This window comes from Lissotriton vulgaris, chromosome 5 (assembly GCF_964263255.1).
Source record: "Lissotriton vulgaris chromosome 5, aLisVul1.2, whole genome shotgun sequence".
Lineage (NCBI taxonomy): Eukaryota > Metazoa > Chordata > Amphibia > Caudata > Salamandridae > Lissotriton > Lissotriton vulgaris.
Window position 1 is genome coordinate 550,663,432 of NC_141693.1, and position 27,391 is coordinate 550,690,822.

The window sequence follows — 27,391 nt, forward strand, 5'->3', positions numbered from 1 at the left end:
TAATTATAATTTACGATTCCCAATCCAGTCTACATTAAATTGAGGTAGGTGCTGGACACTAATTAAATAAAATGTACTATTACCACTCCAGTCTACCTTAAATTGTGGTAGGTGCTGGACACTAATAAATATAATTTACTATTCCCACTCCAGTCTACATTAAATTGGGGTAGGTGCTGGACAATAATTTAAAAATATTTACTATTCCCACTCCAGTCTACATTACATTGGGGTGGGTGCTGAACACTAATTAATTATAATTTACTATTCCCACTCCAGTCTACATACAATTGGGGTAAGTGCTGGACACTAATTAATTATAATTTACTATTCCCACTCCAGTCTACATTAAATTGAGGCAGGTGCTGGACACTAATTAAATAAAATGTACTATCCCCACTCCAGTCTACCTTAAATTGTGGTAGGTGCTGGACACTAATTAAATATAATTTACTATTACCACTCCAGTCTACATTAAATTGGGGTAGGTGCTGGACACTAATATAAATTATTCACTATTCCCACCCTAGTCTACATTAAATTGGGGTAGGTGCTGCACACTAATAATTATATTTTACTATTTCCACTCCAGTCTCCATAAAATTGGGGTAAGTGCTGGACACTAATTAATTATGATTTACTATTCCAGCTTCAATCTACATTAAATTGAGTTAGGTGCTGGACACTAATTAAATATAATTTACTGTTCCCAGTCCAGTCTACATTAAATTGGGGTAGGTGCTGGACACTAATTCAAAAGTATTTACTATTCCCACTCCAGTCTACATTAAATTGGGATAGGTACTGGACACTAATTAAATATAATTTACTATTCCCACTCCAGTCTACATTAAATTGGGGTAGGTACTGGACACTAATTTAAAATTAAATTATTTACTATTCCCATTTCAGTCTACATTAAATTGGGGTAGGTGCTGGACACTAATTAATTATAATTTACTATTCCCACTCCACTCTACATAAAATTGGGGTAAGTGCTGGACACTAATTAATTATAATTTACTATTCCCACTCCAGTCTACCTTAAATTGTGGTAGGTGCTGGACACTAATTAAATATAATTTACTATTCCCACTCCAGTCTATATTAAAGTGGGGTAGGTGCTGGACACTAATTTAAAATTATTTACTATTCCCACTCCAGTCTACATTAAATTGGGGTAGGTGCTGGACACTAATTAAATATAATTTACTATTCCCACTCCAGTCTACATTAAAGTGGGGTAGGTGCTGGACACTAATTAATTATAATTTACTATTCCCACTCCAGTCTACCTTAAATTGTGGTAGGTGCTGGACACTAATTAAATATAATTTACTATTCCCACTCCAGTCTACATAAAATTGGGGTAAGTGCTGGACACTAATTAATTATAATTTACTATTCCCACTCCAGTCTACATAAAATTGGGGTAAGTGCTGGAAACTAATTAATTATAATTTACTATTCCCACTCCAGTCTACATTAAATTGAGGTAGGTGCTGGACACTAATTAAATAAAATGTACTATTCCCACTCCAGTCTACATTAAATTGAGATAGGTGCAGGACACTAATTAAATATAGTTTACTATTCCCACTCCAGTCTACATTAAAATGCGGTAGGTGCTGGACACAAATTTAAAATTATTCACTATTCCCACCCTAGTGTACATTAAATTGGGGTAGGTACTGCACACTAATAATTATATTTTACTATTTCTACTCCAGTCTCCATAAAATTGTGGTAAGTGCTGGACACTAATTAAATATAATTTACTATTCCCAGTCCAGTCTACATTAAATTGGGGTAGGTGCTGGACATTAATTTAAAATTAAATTATTTACTACTATTCCCATTTCAGTCTACATTAAATTGAGGTAGGTGCTGGACACTAATTAATTATAATTTACTATTCCCACTCCCGTCTACATAACATTGGGGTAAGTGCTGTACACTAATTAATTATAATTTTCTATTCCCACTCCAGTCTACCTTAAATTGTGGTAGGTGCTGGACACTAATTAAATATTATTTACTACTCCCACTCCAGTCTACATTAAATTGGGTAGGTGCTGGACACTAATTATTTTTAATTTACTATTCCCACTCCAGTCTACATAAAAGTGGGGTAGGTGCTGGACAGTAATTAATTATAATTTACTATTCCCACTCCAGTCTACATAAAAGTGGGGTAGGTGCTGGACACTAATTAAATATAATTTACTATTCCCACTCCAGTGTACATTAAATTGGGGGTAGGCGCTGGACACTAATTAAATATAATTTACTATTCCCACTGCAGTCTGCTGGCTGGCAGCTTTTTCCATCTTAGGCGCCTAGCGGTAGTGGCCGCCATCTTGGATTGGGCCGGTTCGCCCGACCCCACCCACGCCACTCCCCCCACGCTGCTCCTCTATTTAGGAGCATCTCACAGTCTCCCCAGCGATTGCGAGCAGCCCAGTGGCAGTGGGCTAGCAAGCAGGAGCTGTGGGCTGCGATTGTGTATTTTAGCTATCTTTTAGCGCGTTGTCACGCTGATTAAAAGCGCTGACACGCGTTCGTTTTTAAATTGCTTTTCTGTGTCTAACCTGCACTGAAATTTAACAGGTACCTCCTAACCCTCACTTTGCCTTCCAGGGACACAGCGGGGCTGGCTGGCAGCTTTTTCCATCTTAGGCGCCCAGCGGTAGTGGCCGCCATCTTGGATTGGGCCGGTTCGCCCGACCCCACCCACGCCACTCCCCCCACGCTGCTCCTCTATTTAAACGTCCCCTATGTGTCAGCGCAGCGGACGAGCGCAGCGGGCGTGCCGTAGGCTCGCCGGAGTCAAGCCAGAGTCCTGCCCGTCTGCGCCCGTCCGCGGCAGGCCGGGGCTAGGGGCACCCCCCCTTGCCCATTACCCTTTATATTCATCCTCCTTCCTTCTCTCGCTATGGTCTCCTGGTACCGTCAGCCCGTCCACTTCCGCACTACTGGCTCAGCTAGGTCTACTATGCCGTTCTCCCTTCTCACCCCCTTCCATTATCCCTGTCTGCCCTTCCCCCCCTCCGTCCGTTTCCTGTATTCTGGCCTTTAACACCACGGCCACGCTACTAAACACCCGATCTGCTGTTAGCCATCAGTACGAACTATACGATTATATCGACACTCATAAACCAGATCTCCTGTTCTTAACGGAGACCTGGTTTAAGGCTGACTCCCTGCCTAACGTTTTAGCCGCACTTCCCCCTGGCTACTCGGCTCTTCGAGCAGACCGGCCAGAGGGCAGGAGAGGTGGTGGAGTGGCCCTGATAGCCCGCACTGACCTTCAGTTTCAGACTCTTCCCTCCCCCCCCATCCCCGAAGTGGACTACCTGGTCATCCGCTCCAACTCCCAATCTTCCCCTTTAACCTCTGTTCTAATTTATCGTCCCCCTCATCCCTCTCCCACTTTTGTCTCTAACCTCCAGGACATACTGGCAACGCTGGTAGTGAATAACTCTTCAGTGCTAGTCTTAGGTGACCTAAACTTCTGGCCTAATGACCCTGCCGAGAGCCCCTTGTCCAAAGATTTCACCGATCTTATGCTTAGTCTTAATTTCACTCCTCACATCCACAGCCCCACTCACGTTCAAGGCCACTCACTCGATCAGATTTGGACCTTGAACATCCCTACTACTCCCCCCACCATTTCCCCTTGTCCCTGGTCTGATCATTTTTTAATTTCATTTTCCCTTGCCTTAGCCCCCATTATCAAGCCTCCACTCCCTAAGAACACCTGGGCCAGAAAATGGGGCAAAGTCGATTTGCCATCCTTCTGCTCTTCGCTAGCCAGCACCAGCCCTGACCTCTCAGGCCTCGCCGCCCCTGTCCAACTGGACACCATTAACAACTGGTTGACCCATGCGGGCGACGCCTTCGCCCCCCTTAGACGTATTACGGTCAAGCGAGCCCACGCCGCCAACCGGTGGTTCACTCCCACTCTTAAGGAGAAAAAGCTGGCCGCACGTAGGGCAGAACGAGCATGGAGAAAAGCATATTGTCCCTCTTTAAAAACCATCTATCTCTCTGTGCTCAAGGAATATAAGCAGAGCATCCTCGATGCCAAGACCTTATTCTATTCTAATAGAATATTGTCAGCAGAGTCACAGTCGAAGGAAATTTTCGCCATAGTGCACGAGCTCGCGTCATCTAACAGAGTCTCGGCCTCTATTCCACCTTCTCAATCTCTCTGTGACTCGCTCAACGACTTCTTTGTGGACAAGGTGATAAAGATTAAGGCCAATATCCCTCCCCCATCCCCTACTTTCACCAATCCTTCCCCCCCCCGCTTCCTCCAAACTCACCTCCATCCCCCCCTTGACCACAGCCACGCTTCTCCCCCTGCTTCACAGGGTGAAATCAGGTTCCCCCCTAGACTTCGCCCCCGCCCACATCTTGAGAGAAATCTTCCTAACATGCCCATCCCCACCCCTCACACTTCTAAATGATTCCCTCAGTAATGGAGTGGTTCCCGCCCCCCACAAATTTGCAGCCGTTATTCCCATTCTAAAAAAGGCTGGTGCGGACCCTTCATCCCCTTCCAACTATCGTCCCATCTCCCTCCTTCCCTACCTGGGAAAGGTTCTAGAAACCCACGTCACCGCCACTCTGAGCTCCCACGTGGAAATCAACCACTGCCTTTCCCCTCGGCAGGCGGGCTTTCGCCCCCTCCATTCCACGGAAAAGGTAGTGGTCTCAGTTATGGACAGCCTACGCGAGGGCATCGACACCAATCTCCCTCAGGCCCTCATTCTTTTAGATCTGTCCGCCGCTTTTGACACGGTGGACCATTCCACCTTACTTACCCGTGTCAAGGAGGCGGGCATAGAGGGTCTAGCCTTCGCTTGGCTTGAGTCCTTTCTAAGCGGCAGAGCTCAGGCAGTCCATCTTACCGGTTTCACTGCGGCCTCCCACAAGGTGACGTGTGGGGTCCCCCAGGGTTCCTCACTTTCCCCCCTTTTGTTTAATTTATACATTTTCCCCCTCATTTTTATGTTACAGCAGCTCGAGGTCACGGTGTACAACTACGCCGATGACCTCCAGCTTATTTTCAACCTTTCTCATTCCCCTTCATCCTTCCAGAATGTCCAATCTGTCATGTTGTTCATTCAGGATTGGATGAACTGCAACCACCTCAAACTCAATCCGGACAAGACTGAACTAGTCTTGACCGGAGGTGGTTGCAGTCCTTGGTCCCCTTCTCACTGGCCCTCCCCACTCGGTGCTCCCCCACTCCCGGTCCCCAAAGTCAAAACCCTTGGTATCTTCCTTAATCCCTCACTTTCTGTCCACTCACAGGTTAGTTCTGTTGTCTCCTCTTGTTTCTTCTCCCTCAGAACCATCAGGAAGATCTCTCGGTTCTTTTCACTCCCCGCCCTAAAGATCATAGTGCTGGCAATGGTGCTGTCGCGCCTCGACTACGGCAACATCATTTACAATGGCGCGCCTGCCTACGCCATTCACCGGCTGCAACTAGTGCAGAACCAGGCGGCCCGACTCATCTATGGCCTGCCTAAATATCATCGGGCCACCCCTTTACTGCAGGCACTGCACTGGCTGCCGGTGAAAGAGCGGGCCCTGTTCAAGCTTGGGTGCCTCACCTTTCAGGCTAGAATGGGCACTGCACCAGAGTTCATCTGCTCGGCTATCAAGCCTTACACCCCAGGGAGAGAGCTTCGCTCCTCTCACCTGGCCCTCTTAACTGTCCCCCGATTCAAAAAGAAAAAGGCTGGCGGCACCAAGTTTTCTGTTCTGGCCCCTGTGTTTTGGAACTCCCTGCCCGCGGCACTCCGCACAACACCCTCCTACACTGAATTTAGGAAAAACCTTAAAACCTTCCTTTTTTCTCGTGCTTTTGCTGCCTAATTTCTCCTCGTTTGCCATCCCCTCGCAATCTGAAGCGCCATGAAACCGCATGGTATAAGTGCGCTATATAAATGTTTTTAAATTCAAAATTCAAATTCAAAATTCAAATTAAATTGGGGTAGGTGCTGGACACTAATTAATTATAATTTACTATTCCCACTCCAGTCTACCTTAAATTGTGGTAGGTGCTGGGCACTAATTAAATATAATTTACTATTCCCACTCCAGTCGACATAAAATTGGGGTAAGTGCTGGACACTAATTAATTATAATTTACTATTCCCACTCCAGTCTACCTTCAACTGTGGTAGGTGCTGGACACTAATTAAATATAATTTACTATTCCCTCTCCAGTCTACATTAAATTGGGGTAGGTGCTGGACACTAATTTAAAATTATTTACTATTCCCACTCCAGTCTACATTAAATTGGGGTAGGTGCTGGACACTAATTAAATATAATTTACTATTCCCACTCCAGTCTACATTAAAGTGGGGTAGGTGCTGGACACTAATTAATTATAATTTACTATTCCCACTCCACTCTACATAAAATTGGGGTAAGTGCTGGACACTAATTAATTATAATTTACTATTCCCACTCCAGTCTACATTAAAGTGAGGTAGATGCTGGACACTAATTTAAAATTATTTACTATTCCCACTCCAGTCTACATTAAATTGGGGTAGGTGCTGGACACTAATTAAATATAATTTACTAGTCCCACTCAAGTCTACATTAAAGTGGGGTAGGTGCTGGACACTAATTAATTATAATTTACTATTCCCACTCCAGTCTACCTTAAATTGTGGTAGGTGCTGGACACTAATTAAATAAAATTTACTATTCCCACTCCAGTCTACATAAAATTGGGGTAAGTGCTGGACACTAATTAATTATAATTTAATATTCCCACTCCAGTCTACATAAAATTGGGGTAAGTGCTGGAAACTAATTAATTATAATTTACTATTCCCACTCCAGTCTACATTAAATTGAGGTAGGTGCTGGACACTAATTAAATAAAATGTACTATTCCCACTCCAGTCTACATTAAATTGGGATAGGTGCTGGACACTAATTAAATATAATTTACTATTCCCACTCCAGTCTACATTAAAATGCGGTAGGTGCTGGACACAAATTTAAAATTATTCTCTATTCCCACCCTAGTCTACATTAAATTGGGGTAGGTACTGCACACTAATAATTATATTTTACTATTTCCACTCCAGTCTCCATAAAATTGTGGTAAGTGCTGGACACTAATTAAATATAATTTACTATTCCCAGTCCAGTCTACATTAAATTGGGGTAGGTGCTGGACACTAATTTAAAATTATTTACTATTCCCACTCCAGTCTACATTAAATTGGGGTAGGTGCTGGACACTAATTTAAAATTAAATTATTTACTACTATTCCCATTTCAGTCTACATTAAATTGAGGTAGGTGCTGGACACTAATTATTTTATAATTTTCTATTCCCACTCCAGTCTACCTTAAATTCTGGTAGGTGCTGGACACTAATTAAATATAATTTACTACTCCCACTCCAGTCTACATTAAATTGGGGTAGGTGCTGGACACTAATTTAAAATTATTTACTATTCCCACTCCAGTCTACATTAAATTGGGGGTAGGTGCTGGACACTAATTAAATATAATTTACTATTCCCACTGCAGTCTACATTAAATTTGGGTAGGTGCTGGACACTAATTAATTATAATTTACTATTCCCACTCCAGTCTACCTTAAATTGTGGTAGGTGCTGGACACTAATTAAATATAATTTACTATTCCCACTCCAGTCTACATAAAATTGGGGTAAGTGCTGGACACTAATTAATTATAATTTACTATTCCCACTCCAGTCTACCTTAAACTGTGATAGGTGCTGGACACTAATTAAATATAATTTACTATTCCCACTCCAGTCTACATTAAATTGGGGTAGGTGCTGGACACTAATTTAAAATTATTTACTATTCCCACTCCAGTCTACATTAAATTGGGGTAGGTGCTGGACACTAATTAAATAAAATTTACTATTCCCACTCCAGTCTACATAAAATTGGGGTAAGTGCTGGACACTAATTAATTATAATTTACTATTCCCACTCCAGTCTACATAAAATTGGGGTAAGTGCTGGAAACTAATTAATTATAATTTACTATTCCCACTCCAGTCTACATTAAATTGAGGTAGGTGCTGGACACTAATTAAATAAAATGTACTATTCCCACTCCAGTCTACATTAAATTGGGATAGGTGCTGGACATTAATTAAATATAATTTACTATTCCCACTCCAGTCTACATTAAAATGCGGTAGGTGCTGGACACAAATTTAAAATTATTCTCTATTCCCACCCTAGTCTACATTAAATTGGGGTAGGTACTGCACACTAATAATTATATTTTACTATTTCCACTCCAGTCTCCATAAAATTGTGGTAAGTGCTGGACACTAATTAAATATAATTTACTATTCCCAGTCCAGTCTACATTAAATTGGGGTAGGTGCTGGACACTAATTTAAAATTATTTACTATTCCCACTCCAGTCTACAATAAATTGGGGTAGGTGCTGGACACTAATTTAAAATTAAATTATTTACTACTATTCCCATTCCAGTCTACATTAAATTGAGGTAGGTGCTGGACACTAATTATTTTATAATTTTCTATTCCCACTCCAGTCTACCTTAAATTCTGGTAGGTGCTGGACACTAATTAAATATAATTTACCACTCCCACTCCAGTCTACATTAAATTGGGGTAGGTGCTGGACACTAATTTAAAATTATTTACTATTCCTACTCCAGTCTACATTAAATTGGGTAGGTGCTGGACAGTAATTAATTATAATTTACTATTCCCACTCCAGTCTACATAAAAGTGGGGTAGGTGCTGGACACTAATTAATTATAATTTACTATTCCCACTCCAGTCTACCTTAAATTGTGGTAGGAGCTGGACACAAATTAAATATAATTTACTATTCCCACTCCAGTCTACATTAAATTGGGGTAGGTGCTGGACACTAATTTTAAATTATTTATTATTCCCACTCCAGTCTACATTAAATTGGGGGTAGGTGCTGGACACTAATTAAATATAATTTACTATTCCCACTGCAGTCTACATAAAAATGGGGTAAGTGCTGGAAACTAATTAATTATAATTTACTATTCCCACTCCAGTCTACATTAAATTGAGGTAGGTGCTGGACACTAATTAAATAAAATGTACTATTCCCACTCCAGTCTACATTAAATTGGGATAGGTGCTGGACACTAATTAAATATAATTTACTATTCCCACTCCAGTCTACATTAAAATGCGGTAGGTGCTGGACACAAATTTAAAATTATTCTCTATTCCCACCCTAGTCTACATTAAATTGGGGTAGGTCCTGCACACTAATAATTATATTTTACTATTTCCACTCCAGTCTCCATAAAATTGTGGTAAGTGCTGGACACTAATTAAATATAATTTACTATTCCCAGTCCAGTCTACATTACATTGGGGTAGGTGCTGGACACTAATTTAGAATTATTTACTATTCCCACTCCAGTCTACAATAAATTGGGGTAGGTGCTGGACACTAATTTAAAATTACATTATTTACTACTATTCCCATTTCAGTCTACATTAAATTGAGGTAGGTGCTGGACACTAATTATTTTATAATTTTCTATTCCCACTCCAGTCTACCTTAAATTCTGGTAGGTGCTGGACACTAATTAAATATAATTTACCACTCCCACTCCAGTCTACATTAAATTGGGGTAGGTGCTGGACACTAATTTAAAATTATTTACTATTCCCACTCCAGTCTACATTAAATTGGGTAGGTGCTGGACAGTAATTAATTATAATTTACTATTCCCACTCCAGTCTACATAAAAGTGGGGTAGGTGCTGGACACTAATTAATTATAATTTACTATTCCCACTCCAGTCTACCTTAAATTGTGGTAGGTGCTGGACACAAATTAAATATAATTTACTATTCCCACTCCAGTCTACATTAAATTGGGGTAGGTGCTGGACACTAATTTTAAATTATTTATTATTCCCACTCCAGTCTACATTAAATTGGGGGTAGGTGCTGGACACTAATTAATTATAATTTACTATTCCCACTCCAGTCTACCTTAAATTGTGGTAGGTGCTGGACACTAATTAAATATAATTTACTATTCCCACTCCAGTCTGCATTAAATTGGGGTTAGGTGCTGGACACTATTTAAATATAATTTACTATTCCCACTGCAGTCTACATTAAATTTGGGTAGGTGCTGGACACTAATTAATTATAATTTACTATTCCCACTCCAGTCTACCTTAAATTGTGGTAGGTGCTGGACACTAATTAAATATAATTTACTATTCCCACTCCAGTCTACATAAAATTGGGGTAAGTGCTGGACACTAATTAATTATAATTTACTATTCCCAATCCAGTCTACCTTAAACTGTGGTAGGTGCTGGACACTAATTAAATATAATGTACTATTCCCACTCCAGTCTACATTACATTGGGGTAGGTGCTGGACACTAATTTAATTTTTTTTACTATTCCCACTCCAGTCTACATTAAATTGGGGTAGGAGCTGGACACTAATTAAATATAATTTACTATTCCCACTCCGGTCTACATAAAAGTGGGGTAGGTGCTGGACACTAATTAATTATAATTTACTATTCCCACTCCACTCTACATAAAATTGGGGTAAGTGCTGGACACTAATTAATTATAATTTACTATTCCCACTCCAGTCTACCTTAAATTGTGGTAGGTGCTGGACACTAATTAAATATAATTTACTATTCCCACTCCAGTCTACATTAAAGTGGGGTAGGTGCTGGACACTAATTTAAAATTATTTACTATTCCCACTCCAGTCTACATTAAATTGGGGTAGGTGCTGGACACTAATTAAATATAATTTACTATTCCCACTCCAGTGTACATTAAAGTGGGGTAGGTGCTGGACACTAATTTAAAATTATTTACTATTCCCACTCCAGTCTACATTAAATTCGGTAGGTGCTGGACACTAATTAATTATAATTTACTATTCCCACTCCAGTCTACATAAGAGTGGGGAGGTGCTGGACACTAATTAAATATAATTTACTATTCCCAATCCAGTCTACCTTAAACTGTGGTAGGTGCTGGACACTAATTAAATATAATGTACTATTCCCACTCCAGTCTACATTAAATTGGGGTAGGTGCTGGACACTAATTTAAATTTTTTTACTATTCCCACTCCAGTCTACATTAAATTGTGGTAGGAGCTGGACACTAATTAAATATAATTTACTATTCCCACTCCAGTCTACATAAAAGTGGGGTAGGTGCTGGACACTAATTAATTATAATTTACTATTCCCACTCCACTCTACATAAAATTGGGGTAAGTGCTGGACACTAATTAATTATAATTTACTATTCCCACTCCAGTCTACCTTAAATTGTGGTAGGTGCTGGACACTAATTAAATATAATTTACTATTCCCACTCCAGTCTACATTAAAGTGGGGTAGGTGCTGGACACTAATTTAAAATTATTTACTATTCCCACTCCAGTCTACATTAAATTGGGGTAGGTGCTGGACACTAATTAAATATAATTTACTATTCCCACTCCAGTGTACATTAAAGTGGGGTAGGTGCTGGACACTAATTAATTATAATTTACTATTCCCACTCCAGTCTACCTTAAATTGTGGTAGGTGCTGGACACTAATTAAATATAATTTACTATTCCCACTCCAGTCTACATAAAATTGGCGTAAGTGCTGGACACTAATTAATTATAATTTACTATTCCCACTCCAGTCTACATAAAATTGGGGTAAGTGCTGGAAACTAATTAATTATAATTTACTATTCCCACTCCAGTCTACATTAAATTGAGGTAGGTGCTGGACACTAATTAAATAAAATGTACTATTCCCACTCCAGTCTACAATAAATTGGGATAGGTGCTGGACACTAATTAAATATAATTTACTATTCCCACTCCAGTCTACATTAAAATGCGGTAGGTGCTGGACACACATTTAAAATTATTCACTATTCCCACACTAGTCTACATTAAATTGGGGTAGGTACTGCACACTAATAATTATATTTTACTATTTCCACTCCAGTCTCCATAAAATTGTGGTAAGTGCTGGACACTAATTAAATATAATTTACTATTCCCAGTCCAGTCTACATTAAATTGGGGTAGGTGCTGGACACTAATTTTAAATTATTTACTATTCCCACTCCAGTCTACATTAAATTGGGGTAGGTGCTGGACACTATTTTAAAATTAAATTATTTACTACTATTCCCATTTCAGTCTACATTAAATTGAGGTAGGTGCTGGACACTAATTAATTATAATTTACTATTCCCACTCCAGTCTACATAACATTGGGGTAAGTGCTGTACACTAATTAATTATACTTTTCTATTCCCACTCCAGTCTACCTTAAATTGTGGTAGGTGCTGGACACTAATTAAATATAATTTACTACTCCCACTCCAGTCTACATTAAATTGGGGTAGGTGCTGGACACTAATTTAAAATTATTTACTATTCCCACTCCAGTCTGAATTAAATTGGGTAGGTGCTGGACACTAATTAATTATAATTTACTATTCCCACTCCAGTCTACATAAAAGTGGGGTAGGTGCTGGACACTAATTAATTATAATTTACTATTCCCACTCCAGTCTACCTTAAATTGTGTTAGGTGCTGGACACTAATGAAATATAATTTACTATTCCCACTCCAGTCTACATTAAATTGGGGTAGGTGCTGGACACTAATTTTAAATTATTTATTATTCCCACTCCAGTCTACATTAAATTTGGGGTAGGTGCTGGACACTAATTAAATATAATTTACTATTCCCACTGCAGTCTACATTAAATTGGGGTAGGTGCTGGACACTAGTTAATTATAATTTACTATTCCCACTCCAGTCTACCTTAAATTGTGGTAGGTGCTGGACACTAATTAAACATAATTTACTATTCCCACTCCAGTCTACATAAAATTGGGGTAAGTGCTGGACACTAATTAATTATAATTTACTATTCCCACTCCAGTCTACCTTAAACTGTGGTAGGTGCTGGACACGAATTAAATATAATTTACTATTCCCACTCCAGTCTACATTAAATTGGGATAGGTGCTGGACACTAATTTAAAATTATTTACTATTCCCACTCCAGTCTACATTAAATTGGGGTAGGTGCTGGACACTAATTAAATATAATTTACTATTCCCACTCCAGTCTACATTAAAGTGGGGTAGGTGCTGCACACTAATTAATTATAATTTACTATTCCCACTCCAGTCTACCTTAAATTGTGGTAGGTCCTGGACACTAATTAAATATAATTTACTATTCCCACTCCAGTCTACATTAATTTGGGGTAGGTGCTGGACACTAATTTTAAATTATTTATTATTCCCACTCCAGTCTACATTAAAATGGGGGTAGGTGCTGGACACTAATTAAATATAATTTACTATTCCCACTGCAGTGTACATAAAATTGGGGTAGGTGCTGGACACTAATTAATTATAATTTACTATTCCCACTCCAGTCTACCTTAAATTGTGGTAGGTGCTGGACACTAATTAAATATAATTTACTATTCTCACTCCAGTCTACATAAAATTGGGGTAAGTGCTGGACACTAATTAATTATAATTTACTATTCCCACTCCAGTCTACATAAAATTGGGGTAAGTGCTGGAAACTAATTAATTATAATTTACTATTCACACTCCAGTCTACATTAAATTGAGGTAGGTGCTGGAAAATAATTAAATAAAATGTACTTTTCCCACTCCAGTCTACATTAAATTGGGGTAGGTGCTGGACACTAATTTAAAAATATTTACTATTCCCACTCCAGTTTACATTAAATTGGGGTAGGTGCTGGACACTAATTAAATATAATTTACTATTCCCACTCCAGTCTACATTAAAGTGGGGTAGGTGCTGGAAACTAATTAATTATAATTTACTATTCCCACTCCAGTCTACATTAAATTGTAGTAGGTGCTGGACACTAATTAAATATAATTTACTATTCCCACTCCAGTCTACATTAAATTGGGGTAGGTGCTGGACACTAATTTTAAATTATTTATTATTCCCACTCCAGTCTACATTAAATTGGGGGTAGGTGCTGGACACTAATTAAATATAATTTACTATTCCCACTGCAGTGTACATAAAATTGGGGTAGGTGCTGGACACTAATTAATTATAATCTACTATTCCCACTCCAGTCTACCTTAAATTGTGGTAGGTGCTGGACACTAATTAATTATAATTTACTATTCCCACTCCAGTCTACCTTAAATTGTGGTAGGTGCTGGACACTAATTAAATATAATTTACTATTCTCACTCCAGTCTACATAAAATTGGGGTAAGTTCTGGACACTAATTAATTATAATTTACTATTCCCACTCCAGTCTACATAAAATTGGGGTAAGTGCTGGAAACTAATTAATTATAATTTACTATTCCCACTCCAGTCTACATTAAATTGAGGTAGGTGCTGGAAAATAATTAAATAAAATGTACTATTCCCACTCCAGTCTACCTTAACCCCTTCGATGCTCATGACCCGCTCAGCTCGTCATGAGGCACAGTGGAGCTGTGCTGATGACGAGCTGAGCTCGTCATGAACAATAGGATTTCCAACAAGTCAGCACTGGAGGAAACTATCTCTAGCAGCGATGTTGTTAAAATGTGGTAGGTGCTGGAAACTAATTAAATATAATTTACTATTCCCACTCCAGTCTATATAAAATTGGGGTAAGTGCTGGACACTAATTATTTATAATTTACTATTCCCACTCCAGTCTACATTAAATTGAGGTAGGTGCTGGACACTAATTAAATACAATTTACTATTCCCACTCCAGTCTACCTTAAATTGTGGTAGGTGCTGGACACTAATTAAATATAATTTACTATTCCCACTCCAGTCTACATTAAATTGGGGTAGGTGCTGGACACTAATTTAAAATTATACACTTTTCCCACCCTAGTCTACATTAAGTTGGGGTAGGTGCTGCACACTAATTAATTATAATTTACTATTTCCACTCCAGTCTCCATAAAATTGGGGTAAGTGCTGGACACTAATTAATTATAATTTACTATTCCCGCTTCAATCTACATTAAATTGAGGTAGGTGCTGGACACTAATTAAAAAAAATATACTATTCCCAATCCAGTCTACATTAAATTGGGGTAGGTGCTGGACACTAATTATTTACAATTTACTATTCCCACTCCAGTCTACCTTCAATTGTGATAGGTGCTGGGCACTAATTAAATATAATTTACTATTCCCAGTCCAGTCTACATTAAATTGGGATAGGTGCTGGACACTAATTTAAAATTATTTACTATTCCCACTCCAGTCTACATTAAATTGGGGTAGGTACTGGACACTAATTAGATATAATTTGCTATTCCCACTTCAGTCTACATGAAATTGGGGTAGGTGCTGGACACTAATTTAAAATTAAATTATTTACTATTCCCAATCCAGTCTACATTAAATTGGGGTAGGTGCTGGACACTAATTAATTATAATTTACTATTCCCACTCCAGTCTACATAGAATTGTGGTAAGTGCTGGACACTAATTAATTATAATTTACTATTCCCACTCCAGTCTACCTTAAATTGTGGTAGGTGCTGGACACTAATTAAATATAATTTACTATTCCCACTCCAGTTTACATTAAATTGGGGTAGGTGCTGGACACTAATTTAAAATTATTTACTATTCCTACTCCAGTCTACATTGAATTGGGGTAGGTGCTGAACACTAATTAATTATAATTTACTATGCCCACTCCAGTCTACATAAAATTGGGGTAAGTGCTGGACACTAATTAATTATAATTTTCTATTCCCACTCCAGTCTACATTAAATTGAGGTAGGTGCTGGACACTAATAAATAAAATGTACTATTCCCACTCCAGTCTACCTTAAATTGTGGTAGGTGCTGGACATTAATTAAATATAATTTACTATTCCCACTCCAGTCTACATTAAATTGGGGTAGGTGCTGGACACTAATTTAAAATTATTCACTATTCCCACCCTAGTCTACATTAAGTTGGGGTAGGTGCTGCACACTAATTAATTATAATTTACTATTTCCACTCCAGTCTCCATAAAATTGGGGTAAGTGCTGGACACTAATTAATTATAATTTACTATTCCCGCTTCAATCTACATTAAATTGAGGTAGGTGCTGGACACTAATTAAAAAAAAAATACTATTCCCACTCCAGTCTACATCAAATTCGGGTAGATGCTGGACACTAATTATTTACAATTTACCATTCCCACTCCAGTCTACCTTCAAATGTGATAGGTGCTGGGCACTAATTAAATATAATTTACTATTCCCAGTCCAGTCTACATTAAATTGGGGTAGGTGCTGGACACTAATTTAAAATTCTTTACTATTCCCAATCCAGTCTACATTAAATTGGGGTAGGTGCTGGACACTAATTAATTATAATTTACTATTCCCACTCCAGTCTACATAAAATTGTTGTAAGTGCTGGACACTAATTAATTATAATTTACTATTCCCACTCCAGTCTACCTTAAATTGTGATAGGTGCTGGACACTAATTAAATATAATTTACTATTCCCACTCCAGTTTACATTAAATTGGGGTAGGTGCTGGACACTTAGGGGTCCATTAGGATGTCGGGCGGATTGCCTCCGCCAGGGTAGCGGTGGCCACCGCCACCCTGGCGGAGGCAATCCGCCCGAAATCCTTCCCTGCATTCCCCCCCGCCATATTACGATGGCGGAGGGGACCGCAGCGGTGGGAAACACCGCCCGCCTGTTTTCCGCCCCGGTCGCCTTGCGGCCGGGGCGGAAAAGGGATAACATGGTGGCGGTGTCTATCAGACACCGCTAGCCATATTAGCATAGGCATTTTACAATGCCTTTCCGTGGCGGCAATGCCGCCACGGAAAGGCATGCGGTCTTCACTCTGGGGGCCCCCTGCGGGCCCCCAGAGTGAAGTACAGTTGGGGGGTGCACATGGGGGGTACCTGTGGTACCCCCCCTTCACTGTCATTTGCAAAGCGGCAGGCACCACGCGGTGCCTACCGCTTTGCAAATGAAAATGTAAAAGTGCATTTTCTGCATTGTGGCGGGCGGTGCAGAGAGCTCCGCCCGCCACAATGCTCAATATACAGGATGTGCCCGCCACTGTGGCGGGCACATCCTAATGGTGCGTGCGGGACCCCCGCCCTTAGGGCGGGCGGTCCCGATTTCCGATAGGATGGCGGGCGGGCAAAGCCCGCCCGCCATCCTAATGGGGCCCTAATTATTTATAATTTACTATTCCCACTCCAGTCTACATTAAATTGAGGTAGGTGCTGGACACTAATTAAATACAATTTACTATTCCCACTCCAGTCTACCTTAAATTGTGGTAGGTGCTGGACACTAATTAAATATATTTTACTATTCCCACTCCAGTCTACATTAAATTGGGGTAGGTGCTGGACACTAATTTAAAATTATTCACTATTCCCACCCTAGTCTACATTAAGTTGGGGTAGGTGCTGCACACTAATTAATTATAATTTACTATTTCCACTCCAGTCTCCATAAAATTGGGGTAAGTGCTGGACACTAATTAATTATAATTTACTATTCCCGCTTCAATCTACATTAAATTGAGGTATGTGCTGGACACTAATTAAAAAAAATATACTATTCCCAATCCAGTCTACATTAAATTGGGGTAGGTGCTGGACACTAATTATTTACAATGTACTATTCCCACTCCAGTCTACCTTCAATTGTGATAGGTGCTGGGCACTAATTAAATATAATGTACTATTCCCAGTCCAGTCTACATTAAATTGGGGTAGGTGCTGGACACTAATTTAAAATTATTTACTATTCCCACTCCAGTCTACATTAAATTGGGGTAGGTACTGGACACTAATTAGATATAATTTGCTATTCCCACTTCAGTCTACATGAAATTGGGGTAGGTGCTGGACACTAATTTAAAATTAAATTATTTACTATTCCCAATCCAGTCTACATTAAATTGGGGTAGGTGCTGGACACTAATTAATTATAATTTACTATTCCCACTCCAGTCTACATAGAATTGTGGTAAGTGCTGGACACTAATTAATTATAATTTACTATTCCCACTCCAGTCTACCTTAAATTGTGGTAGGTGCTGGACACTAATTAAATATAATTTACTATTCCCACTCCAGTTTACATTAAATTGGGGTAGGTGCTGGACACTAATTTAAAATTATTTACTATTCCTACTCCAGTCTACATTAAATTGGGGTAGGTGCTGAACACTAATTAATTATAATTTACTATGCCCACTCCAGTCTACATAAAATTGGGGTAAGTGCTGGACACTAATTAATTATAATTTACTATTCCCACTCCAGTCTACATTAAATTGAGGTAGGTGCTGGACACTGATAAATAAAATGTACTATTCCCACTCCAGTCTACCTTAAATTGTGGTAGGTGCTGGACACTAATTAAATATAATTTACTATTCCCACTCCAGTCTACATTAAATTGGGGTAGGTGCTGGACACTAATTTAAAATTATTCACTATTCCCACCCTAGTCTACATTAAGTTGGGGTAGGTGCTGCACACTAATTAATTATAATTTACTATTTCCACGCCAGTCTCCATAAAATTGGGGTAAGTGCTGGACACTAATTAATTATAATTTACTATTCCCGCTTCAATCTACATTAAATTGAGGTAGGTGCTGGACACTAATTAAAAAAAAAATACTATTCCCACTCCAGTCTACATCAAATTCGGGTAGATGCTGGACACTAATTATTTACAATTTACCATTCCCACTCCAGTCTACCTTCAATTGTGATAGGTGCTGGGCACTAATTAAATATAATTTACTATTCCCAGTCCAGTCTACATTAAATTGGGGTCGGTGCTGGACACTGATTTAAAATTATTTACTATTCCCACTCCAGTCTACATTAAATTGGGGTAGGTACTGGACACTAATTAAATATAATTTACTATTCCCACTCCAGTCTACATAAAATTGGGGTAGGTGCTGGACACTAATTTAAAATTAAATTCTTTACTATTCCCAATCCAGTCTACATTAAATTGGGGTAGGTGCTGGACACTAATTAATTATAATTTACTATTCCCACTCCAGTCTACATAAAATTGTTGTAAGTGCTGGACACTAATTAATTATAATTTACTATTCCCACTCCAGTCTACCTTAAATTGTGATAGGTGCTGGACACTAATTAAATATAATTTACTATTCCCACTCCAGTTTACATTAAATTGGGGTAGGTGCTGGACACTAATTTAAAATTATTTACTATTCCTACTCCAGCCTACATTAAATTGGGGTAGGTGCTGGACACTAATTAAATATAATTTACTATTCCCACTCCAGTCTACATTAAATTGGGGTAGGTGCTGGACACTAATCAATTATAATTTACTATTCCCACTCCAGTCTACCTTAAAATATTGTAGGTGCTGGACACTAATTAAATATAATTTACTATTCCCATTCCAGTCTACATAAAATTGGGGTAAGTGCTGGACCCTAATTAATTATAATTTACTATTCCCACTCCAATCTACATTAAATTGAGGTAGTTGCTGGACACTAATTAAATAAAATGTACTATTCCCACTCCAGTCTACATTAAATTGTGTAGGTGGTGGACACTAATTTAAAATGATTTACTATTCCCACTCCAGTCTACATTAAATTGGGGAAGGTGCTGGACACTAATTAAATATAATTTACTATTCCCACTCCAGTCTACATTAAATTGAGGTAGGTGCTGGACACTAATTAATTATAAAGTACTATTCCCACTCCAGTCTACATTAAATTGGGGTAGGTGCTGGACACTAATTAAAAATTATTTACTATTTCCACTCCAGTCTACATAAAATTGTGGTAGGTGCCGGACACTAATTAAATATAATTTACTATTCCCACTCCAGTCTACATTAAATTGGGGTAGGTGCTGGACACTAATTTAAAATTATTTACTATTCCCACTCCAGTCTACATTAAATTGGGGTAGGTGCTGGACACTGATTAATGATAATTTACTATTCCCACTCCAGTCTACATTAAATTTGAGTAGTAGCTGTAAACCAATAAAATATTTATAATACATCAAATATAAAATTATACAATCGAATTAAATAATATTGTAATATAATAAATTGAGGTAGGTGCTGGACACTAATTAAAAAAAAAAATACTATTCCCACTCCAGTCTACATCAAATTCGGGTAGATGCTGGACACTAATTATTTACAATTTACCATTCCCACTCCAGTCTACCTTCAAATGTGATAGGTGCTGGGCACTAATTAAATATAATTTACTATTCCCAGTCCAGTCTACATTAAATTGGGGTAGGTGCTGGACACTAATTTAAAATTCTTTACTATTCCCAATCCAGTCTACATTAAATTGGGGTAGGTGCTGGACACTAATTAATTATAATTTACTATTCCCACTCCAGTCTACATAAAATTGGGGTAGGTGCTGGACACTAATTTAAAATTAAATTCTTTACTATTCCCAATCCAGTCTACATTAAATTGGGGTAGGTGCTGGACACTAATTAATTATAATTTACTATTCCCACTCCAGTCTACATAAAATTGTTGTAAGTGCTGGACACTAATTAATTATAATTTACTATTCCCACTCCAGTCTACCTTAAATTGTGATAGGTGCTGGACACTAATTAAATATAATTTACTATTCCCACTCCAGTTTACATTAAATTGGGGTAGGTGCTGGACACTAATTTAAAATTATTTACTATTCCTACTCCAGCCTACATTAAATTGGGGTAGGTGCTGGACACTAATTAAATATAATTTACTATTCCCACTCCAGTCTACATTAAATTGGGGTAGGTGCTGGACACTAATCAATTATAATTTACTATTCCCACTCCAGTCTACCTTAAAATATTGTAGGTGCTGGACACTAATTAAATATAATTTACTATTCCCATTCCAGTCTACATAAAATTGGGGTAAGTGCTGGACCCTAATTAATTAAAATTTACTATTCCCACTCCAATCTACATTAAATTGAGGTAGTTGCTGGACACTAATTAAATAAAATGTACTATTCCCACTCCAGTCTACATTAAATTGTGTAGGTGGTGGACACTAATTTAAAATGATTTACTATTCCCACTCCAGTCTACATTAAATTGGGGAAGGTGCTGGACACTAATTAAATATAATTTACTATTCCCACTCCAGTCTACATTAAATTGAGGTAGGTGCTGGACACTAATTAATTATAAAGTACTATTCCCACTCCAGTCTACATTAAATTGGGGTAGGTGCTGGACACTAATTAAAAATTATTTACTATTTCCACTCCAGTCTACATAAAATTGTGGTAGGTGCCGGACACTAATTAAATATAATTTACTATTCCCACTCCAGTCTACATTAAATTGGGGTAGGTGCTGGACACTAATTTAAAATTATTTACTATTCCCACTCCAGTCTACATTAAATTGGGGTAGGTGCTGGACACTAATTAATGATAATTTACTATTCCCACTCCAGTCTACATTAAATTTGAGTAGTAGCTGTAAACCAATAAAATATTTATAATACATCAAATATAAAATTATACAATCGAATTAAATAATATTGTAATATAATATGTGTTTTGTAAACATAAATTTTATTTTACATTTTTAAAATAAATGTGCAATTTTTTTAAAACATAACAAAATTATAAATTGTGAATTACATTTTAATTTTGTTTAAAATAAAAACATTAAAAAAAAATATTTGTTCTTTTTTTAATTTGTTTTCTATTTTTTTTTTTTTTTTAATTTTTTAACAAATATTGCTGCAATTTTATAATTTATTTAAACACTTCCCACCCTTATCCACTATAAACCCAACATCCTGATACTAATTTATTTTTTTTATTTCATTTTTTTTTAATTATTTTATTACAGTTTTTAAACAAATATTTATTAAAATGTAATACTTTTTTTAAACACGCCCCACCCTTATCCCCTATAAATCCAACATCCCGCTACAAATTTTTTTTAGTTTATAATTAAAAAATGTTTACATTTTATTGTTATTTTTTAACAAATATTACTTCAAATTTATAATATTATAAAAAACTTCCCACCCTTATCCCCTATAAACCCAACATCCCGCTACTAATTTATTATTATTTTATTTAATTTCTTTTTTATTTCTTTAAATTTTATTTACATTTTTTACAAATAATTCTTCAAAATCATAATTTTTTTAAAACACTCCCTACCCTTATCCCCTCTAAACCCAACATCCCGCTACTAAATTATTTTTTTTTTAAATTTCATTTATTATTGTTTTTTATTTGTTTTTATTTTTTAACAAATATTACTTCAAATTTTATATTTTTTAAAACACTCCTCACCCTTATCCCCTATAAATCCAACATCCCGCTGCTAAATTATTATTTTTTTAAATTTCATTTTTCATTTTTTTTTTAACAAATATTACATCAAATTTTAATTTTTTAAAAACACTCCCCACCGTTATCCCCTATAACCCCAACATCCCACTACAAATTTATTTATTTATTTAATTTCATTTTTAGTTTTTTTTAAACAAATATTACTTCAAATTTTTAATTTTTTAAAACACTCCCCACCCTTATCCCCTATAAACCCAATATCCCGCTCCTAAAATGATATATTATTTTAAAAGAAATATATAAAAATTACATTTTAGAAACACATTGAAATTACTAATTATTAATAAACACAAAACATTTCTAAAAAATAAACAAATTTTACTAATAATTACAATATATCGATATTTTCATACAACGATATTTTGTCTTTCTATATTTTTGCATCCAATAATAAATTACACATACTTAAAACAATATTTTTGTAATCCATATTTAAAAATTCGACATTCTTTTCCATCGATATTAAAACTTCGATATTCTGTCACAACGATAATAAAAGTCAATATTATGTCTGCTTACCGCTGCAAACAAAGAAAAATGTCATTCCACACTAGAAAACTAAAAGATCCAAAATAAAGTTTAATATTGGATTTGTTCACTAAAAAAGGAGTACCTAAGACCCTCCTATATGTTCTGATGAAGACAAGCGAAAAAGGAGTTGTCTGATTCTGCTCTATTTATCAGTGAAGGTATATGCTCGCATTCTTCCTACATCCCGGAAACATCATCTGCTGCCATTAGAGCTGCTTCTCTTGTGCAGATGATAGGTCTGCTATTGTTGACATAAGTGAAATTTCTTTACATGCTGAAGTGATGGGTGTGCATTTCTCACTGATGTTAAGGATTCTTCTTCTTACGTTGGCAGTTTAGACAGTGCTTCCCTTGCTCACTTTGCTAACTGTGCATCATCCTGTAATGACAATACAGCCAGCTCTTTTTGGGGAGTGACATAATAGAGGCACCTCGAATCAGACAAACAAGTCAGACACCAACATCAAAATCCTTCCCAGCAAGGGAATTCTTTGCCTCTGACCTATCACTGAATCAAAATAGTGACCTAGTGAAACCAAAACTTCATACATTCCCCTAACTGCATTTCATAGGTTTAATGGAGATTACAAAACCCATCCTTGGGTAGAGTATTTAGACCTTAAAGATGCTGTATATTGTTTTGCATGTAGGCATTTTAGTGCTGTTAATGTGGGAGGAGGAGTATGTGAACCTGGCTATCTTTCCTTAATTAATAGTAAGTGGGAAAAGCTTACTCGTTCTTTGTCCAAACATTCAAAGTCAAAGAAGCATAAATCATCAGTTATTGCTTGGACCAACTTCAAAAGATTACAGCAGCCTACAAACCATCAGCAGTCAGTTTATTCTGTACTAGTAAGAGGAGCGAAGTGGGAAATTGAGAATAGAAAACCCGTGGAGCAACTTCAGTATGTTTCTTAGGTCAGCAAGGACTTGCATTTCGTGCAACGGATTAAACTGATGATCTATACTAATATAATAAAGAGAGAGCCCAAACCTTTGAGGCGGGTAATCTCAGGAACCACAGCACCAATCACAACACCCAATACAGTGTTGGAAAGGGCAGTTGCAGCAGAAGGACATAGGCTATGCAGATGCCAACCATATGCATTTAAAAGGTAAAAGAACCATGCCAGTAAAGTAGTCCCTTGTGGGCGTGTCTGTGTGGGGGCGTGTGGTACGTTCAGCCCCTCATACCATGTCTCATATCGTATGCTAATCCCACCCTGCTCCCTTTAAATACCCCCGCACCCCATAATCATAACCCACCCTTACTCCTTAAAATACACCAACACCCTTAAACACTAACCCATCTTAACCCTATAACTATACCCTTTACCCAAAACCCAAACCTGTCCCTAAACCCTAAAAATACCCCTTTACCCCAAAACCTAAACCTAGCCCTGAACCCTATAAATACCCCTGTACCTCAAAACCCAAACCTACCCCTGAACCCTAAAAATACCCCTGTACCACAAAACCCAAACCTAGCCCTGAACCCTAATAATACCACAAAACCCAAACCTACCCCTGAACCCTAAAAAAACCCTGTACCCCAAAACCCAATCCTAGCCCTGAACACTTAAAATACCCCTGTACCCCAAAACCCAAACCTACCCCTGAACCCTAAAAATACCCCTGTACCACAAAACCCAAACCTAGCCCTGAACCAAAATAACCCTGTACCCCAAAACCCAAACCTACCCCTGAACCCTAAAATCCCCATGTGCCCCAAAACCCAAACCTAGCCCTGAACCCTAAAAATACCCCTGTACCCCAAAACCCAAACCTAGCCCTGAACCCTTAAAATACCCCTGTACCCCAAACCTACCCCTGAACCCTAAAAATACCCCTATACCCCAAAACCCAAACCTAGCCCTGAACCCTAGAAATACCCTTGTACCCCAAAACCCATACCTATCCCTAAACACTAAAACTACCCCTGTACCCCTTAACCCAAAACTATATCTGAACCCTTAAAGTACCCAAACACCCCAAAACATATACCCCTATACCCATACTTACCTTTTCCAAACATAAAAAAAACATGTTTTTACCGTTCATGCGTTTACAACGAATTTCGTTGTAAATGTATGTGTGGTAAAAGCATATAAAATGTAATGCCATACGTTATAATGGCATTGCGGAGTCATGGTACTTTCGTAATGAAAGTATGCGGAGTGATGGTATGCGGAAAGAAAGTTGCGGAATAATGGGTGTTTACCCTCCCCCGGTAAGTACATTGGTGGCACGGCGGCCCACATCTCCAGCAACATACTCATATTTTTTCTCCCTCCATTTGAAAAATGTACAGGTCTGTCTCATTGATGACCAGCACCGACATACACTTTTAGACACACCTCCCTCCACAAGTTCTAGAATTGCGAACTTTAGAGCCGGGGAGCTACGTTCGAATCTCGGCATCAGCTCAACATCCTGTGATTCCAGGCAAATCGCTTTGTCCCCCCGTGCCTACCACAAATGAATGTGTTCTTCTGTAATGTAAATTGTGCTCATGCCATGTTGTCGAGTTCGGGCTATATAATATTGCAAGGAAAAATAAAGTAGGGAAACTCGAGTTCACACACTACTGAACGCGCACTCTTAAGTGCATCAGCAGTGCACTGTGAATCGGAGCGTTTCACAGGCCTGTCACAGATAAGAAATGGTATCAAAACGAAATCCTACAAAACAATATACCACTGGCTGGCAGCAATTCATACCCGGACAACGTCGGGACGGGCTGCTAGTCTATCTATACTAATATAATGTAGAGAGCGCCCAAACCTTTGAGGCGGGTAATCTCAGGAACCACAGCACCAATCACAACACCCAATACAGTGTTGGAAAGGGCAGTTGCAGCAGAAGGACATAGGCTATGCAGATGCCAACCATATGCATTTAAAAGGTAAAAGAACCATGCCAGTAAAGTAGTCCCTTGTGGGCGTGTCTGTGTGGGGGCGTGTGGTACGTTCAGCCCCTCATACCATGTCTCATATCGTATGCTAATCCCACCCTGCTCCCTTTAAATACCCCCGCACCCCATAATCATAACCCACCCTTACTCCTTAAAATACACCAACACCCTTAAACACTAACCCATCTTAACCCTATAACTATACCCTTTACCCAAAACCCAAACCTGTCCCTAAACCCTAAAAATACCCCTTTACCCCAAAACCTAAACCTAGCCCTGAACCCTATAAATACCCCTGTACCTCAAAACCCAAACCTACCCCTGAACCCTAAAAATACCCCTGTACCACAAAACCCAAACCTAGCCCTGAACCCTAATAATACCACAAAACCCAAACCTACCCCTGAACCCTAAAAAAACCCTGTACCCCAAAACCCAATCCTAGCCCTGAACACTTAAAATACCCCTGTACCCCAAAACCCAAACCTACCCCTGAACCCTAAAAATACCCCTGTACCACAAAACCCAAACCTAGCCCTGAACCAAAATAACCCTGTACCCCAAAACCCAAACCTACCCCTGAACCCTAAAATCCCCATGTGCCCCAAAACCCAAACCTAGCCCTGAACCCTAAAAATACCCCTGTACCCCAAAACCCAAACCTAGCCCTGAACCCTTAAAATACCCCTGTACCCCAAACCTACCCCTGAACCCTAAAAATACCCCTATACCCCAAAACCCAAACCTAGCCCTGAACCCTAGAAATACCCTTGTACCCCAAACCCATACCTATCCCTAAACACTAAAACTACCCCTGTACCCCTTAACCCAAAACTATATCTGAACCCTTAAAGTACCCAAACACCCCAAAACATATACCCCTATACCCATACTTACCTTTTCCAAACATAAAAAAAACATGTTTTTACCGTTCATGCGTTTACAACGAATTTCGTTGTAAATGTATGTGTGGTAAAAGCATATAAAATGTAATGCCATACGTTATAATGGCATTGCGGAGTCATGGTACTTTCGTAATGAAAGTATGCGGAGTGATGGTATGCGGAAAGAAAGTTGCGGAATAATGGGTGTTTACCCTCCCCCGGTAAGTACATTGGTGGCACGGCGGCCCACATCTCCAGCAACATACTCATATTTTTTCTCCCTCCATTTGAAAAATGTACAGGTCTGTCTCATTGATGACCAGCACCGACATACACTTTTAGACACACCTCCCTCCACAAGTTCTAGAATTGCGAACTTTAGAGCCGGGGAGCTACGTTCGAATCTCGGCATCAGCTCAACATCCTGTGATTCCAGGCAAATCGCTTTGTCCCCCCGTGCCTACCACAAATGAATGTGTTCTTCTGTAATGTAAATTGTGCTCATGCCATGTTGTCGAGTTCGGGCTATATAATATTGCAAGGA

At 38.5% G+C, this 27,391-nt stretch overlaps 1 pseudogene; it reads left to right on the forward strand.

Moving 5' to 3' along the window:
• LOC147711221 (uncharacterized) overlaps positions 1–27,391 on the forward strand; it is a 156,929-nt pseudogene that overhangs the window by 124,440 nt on the left and 5,098 nt on the right.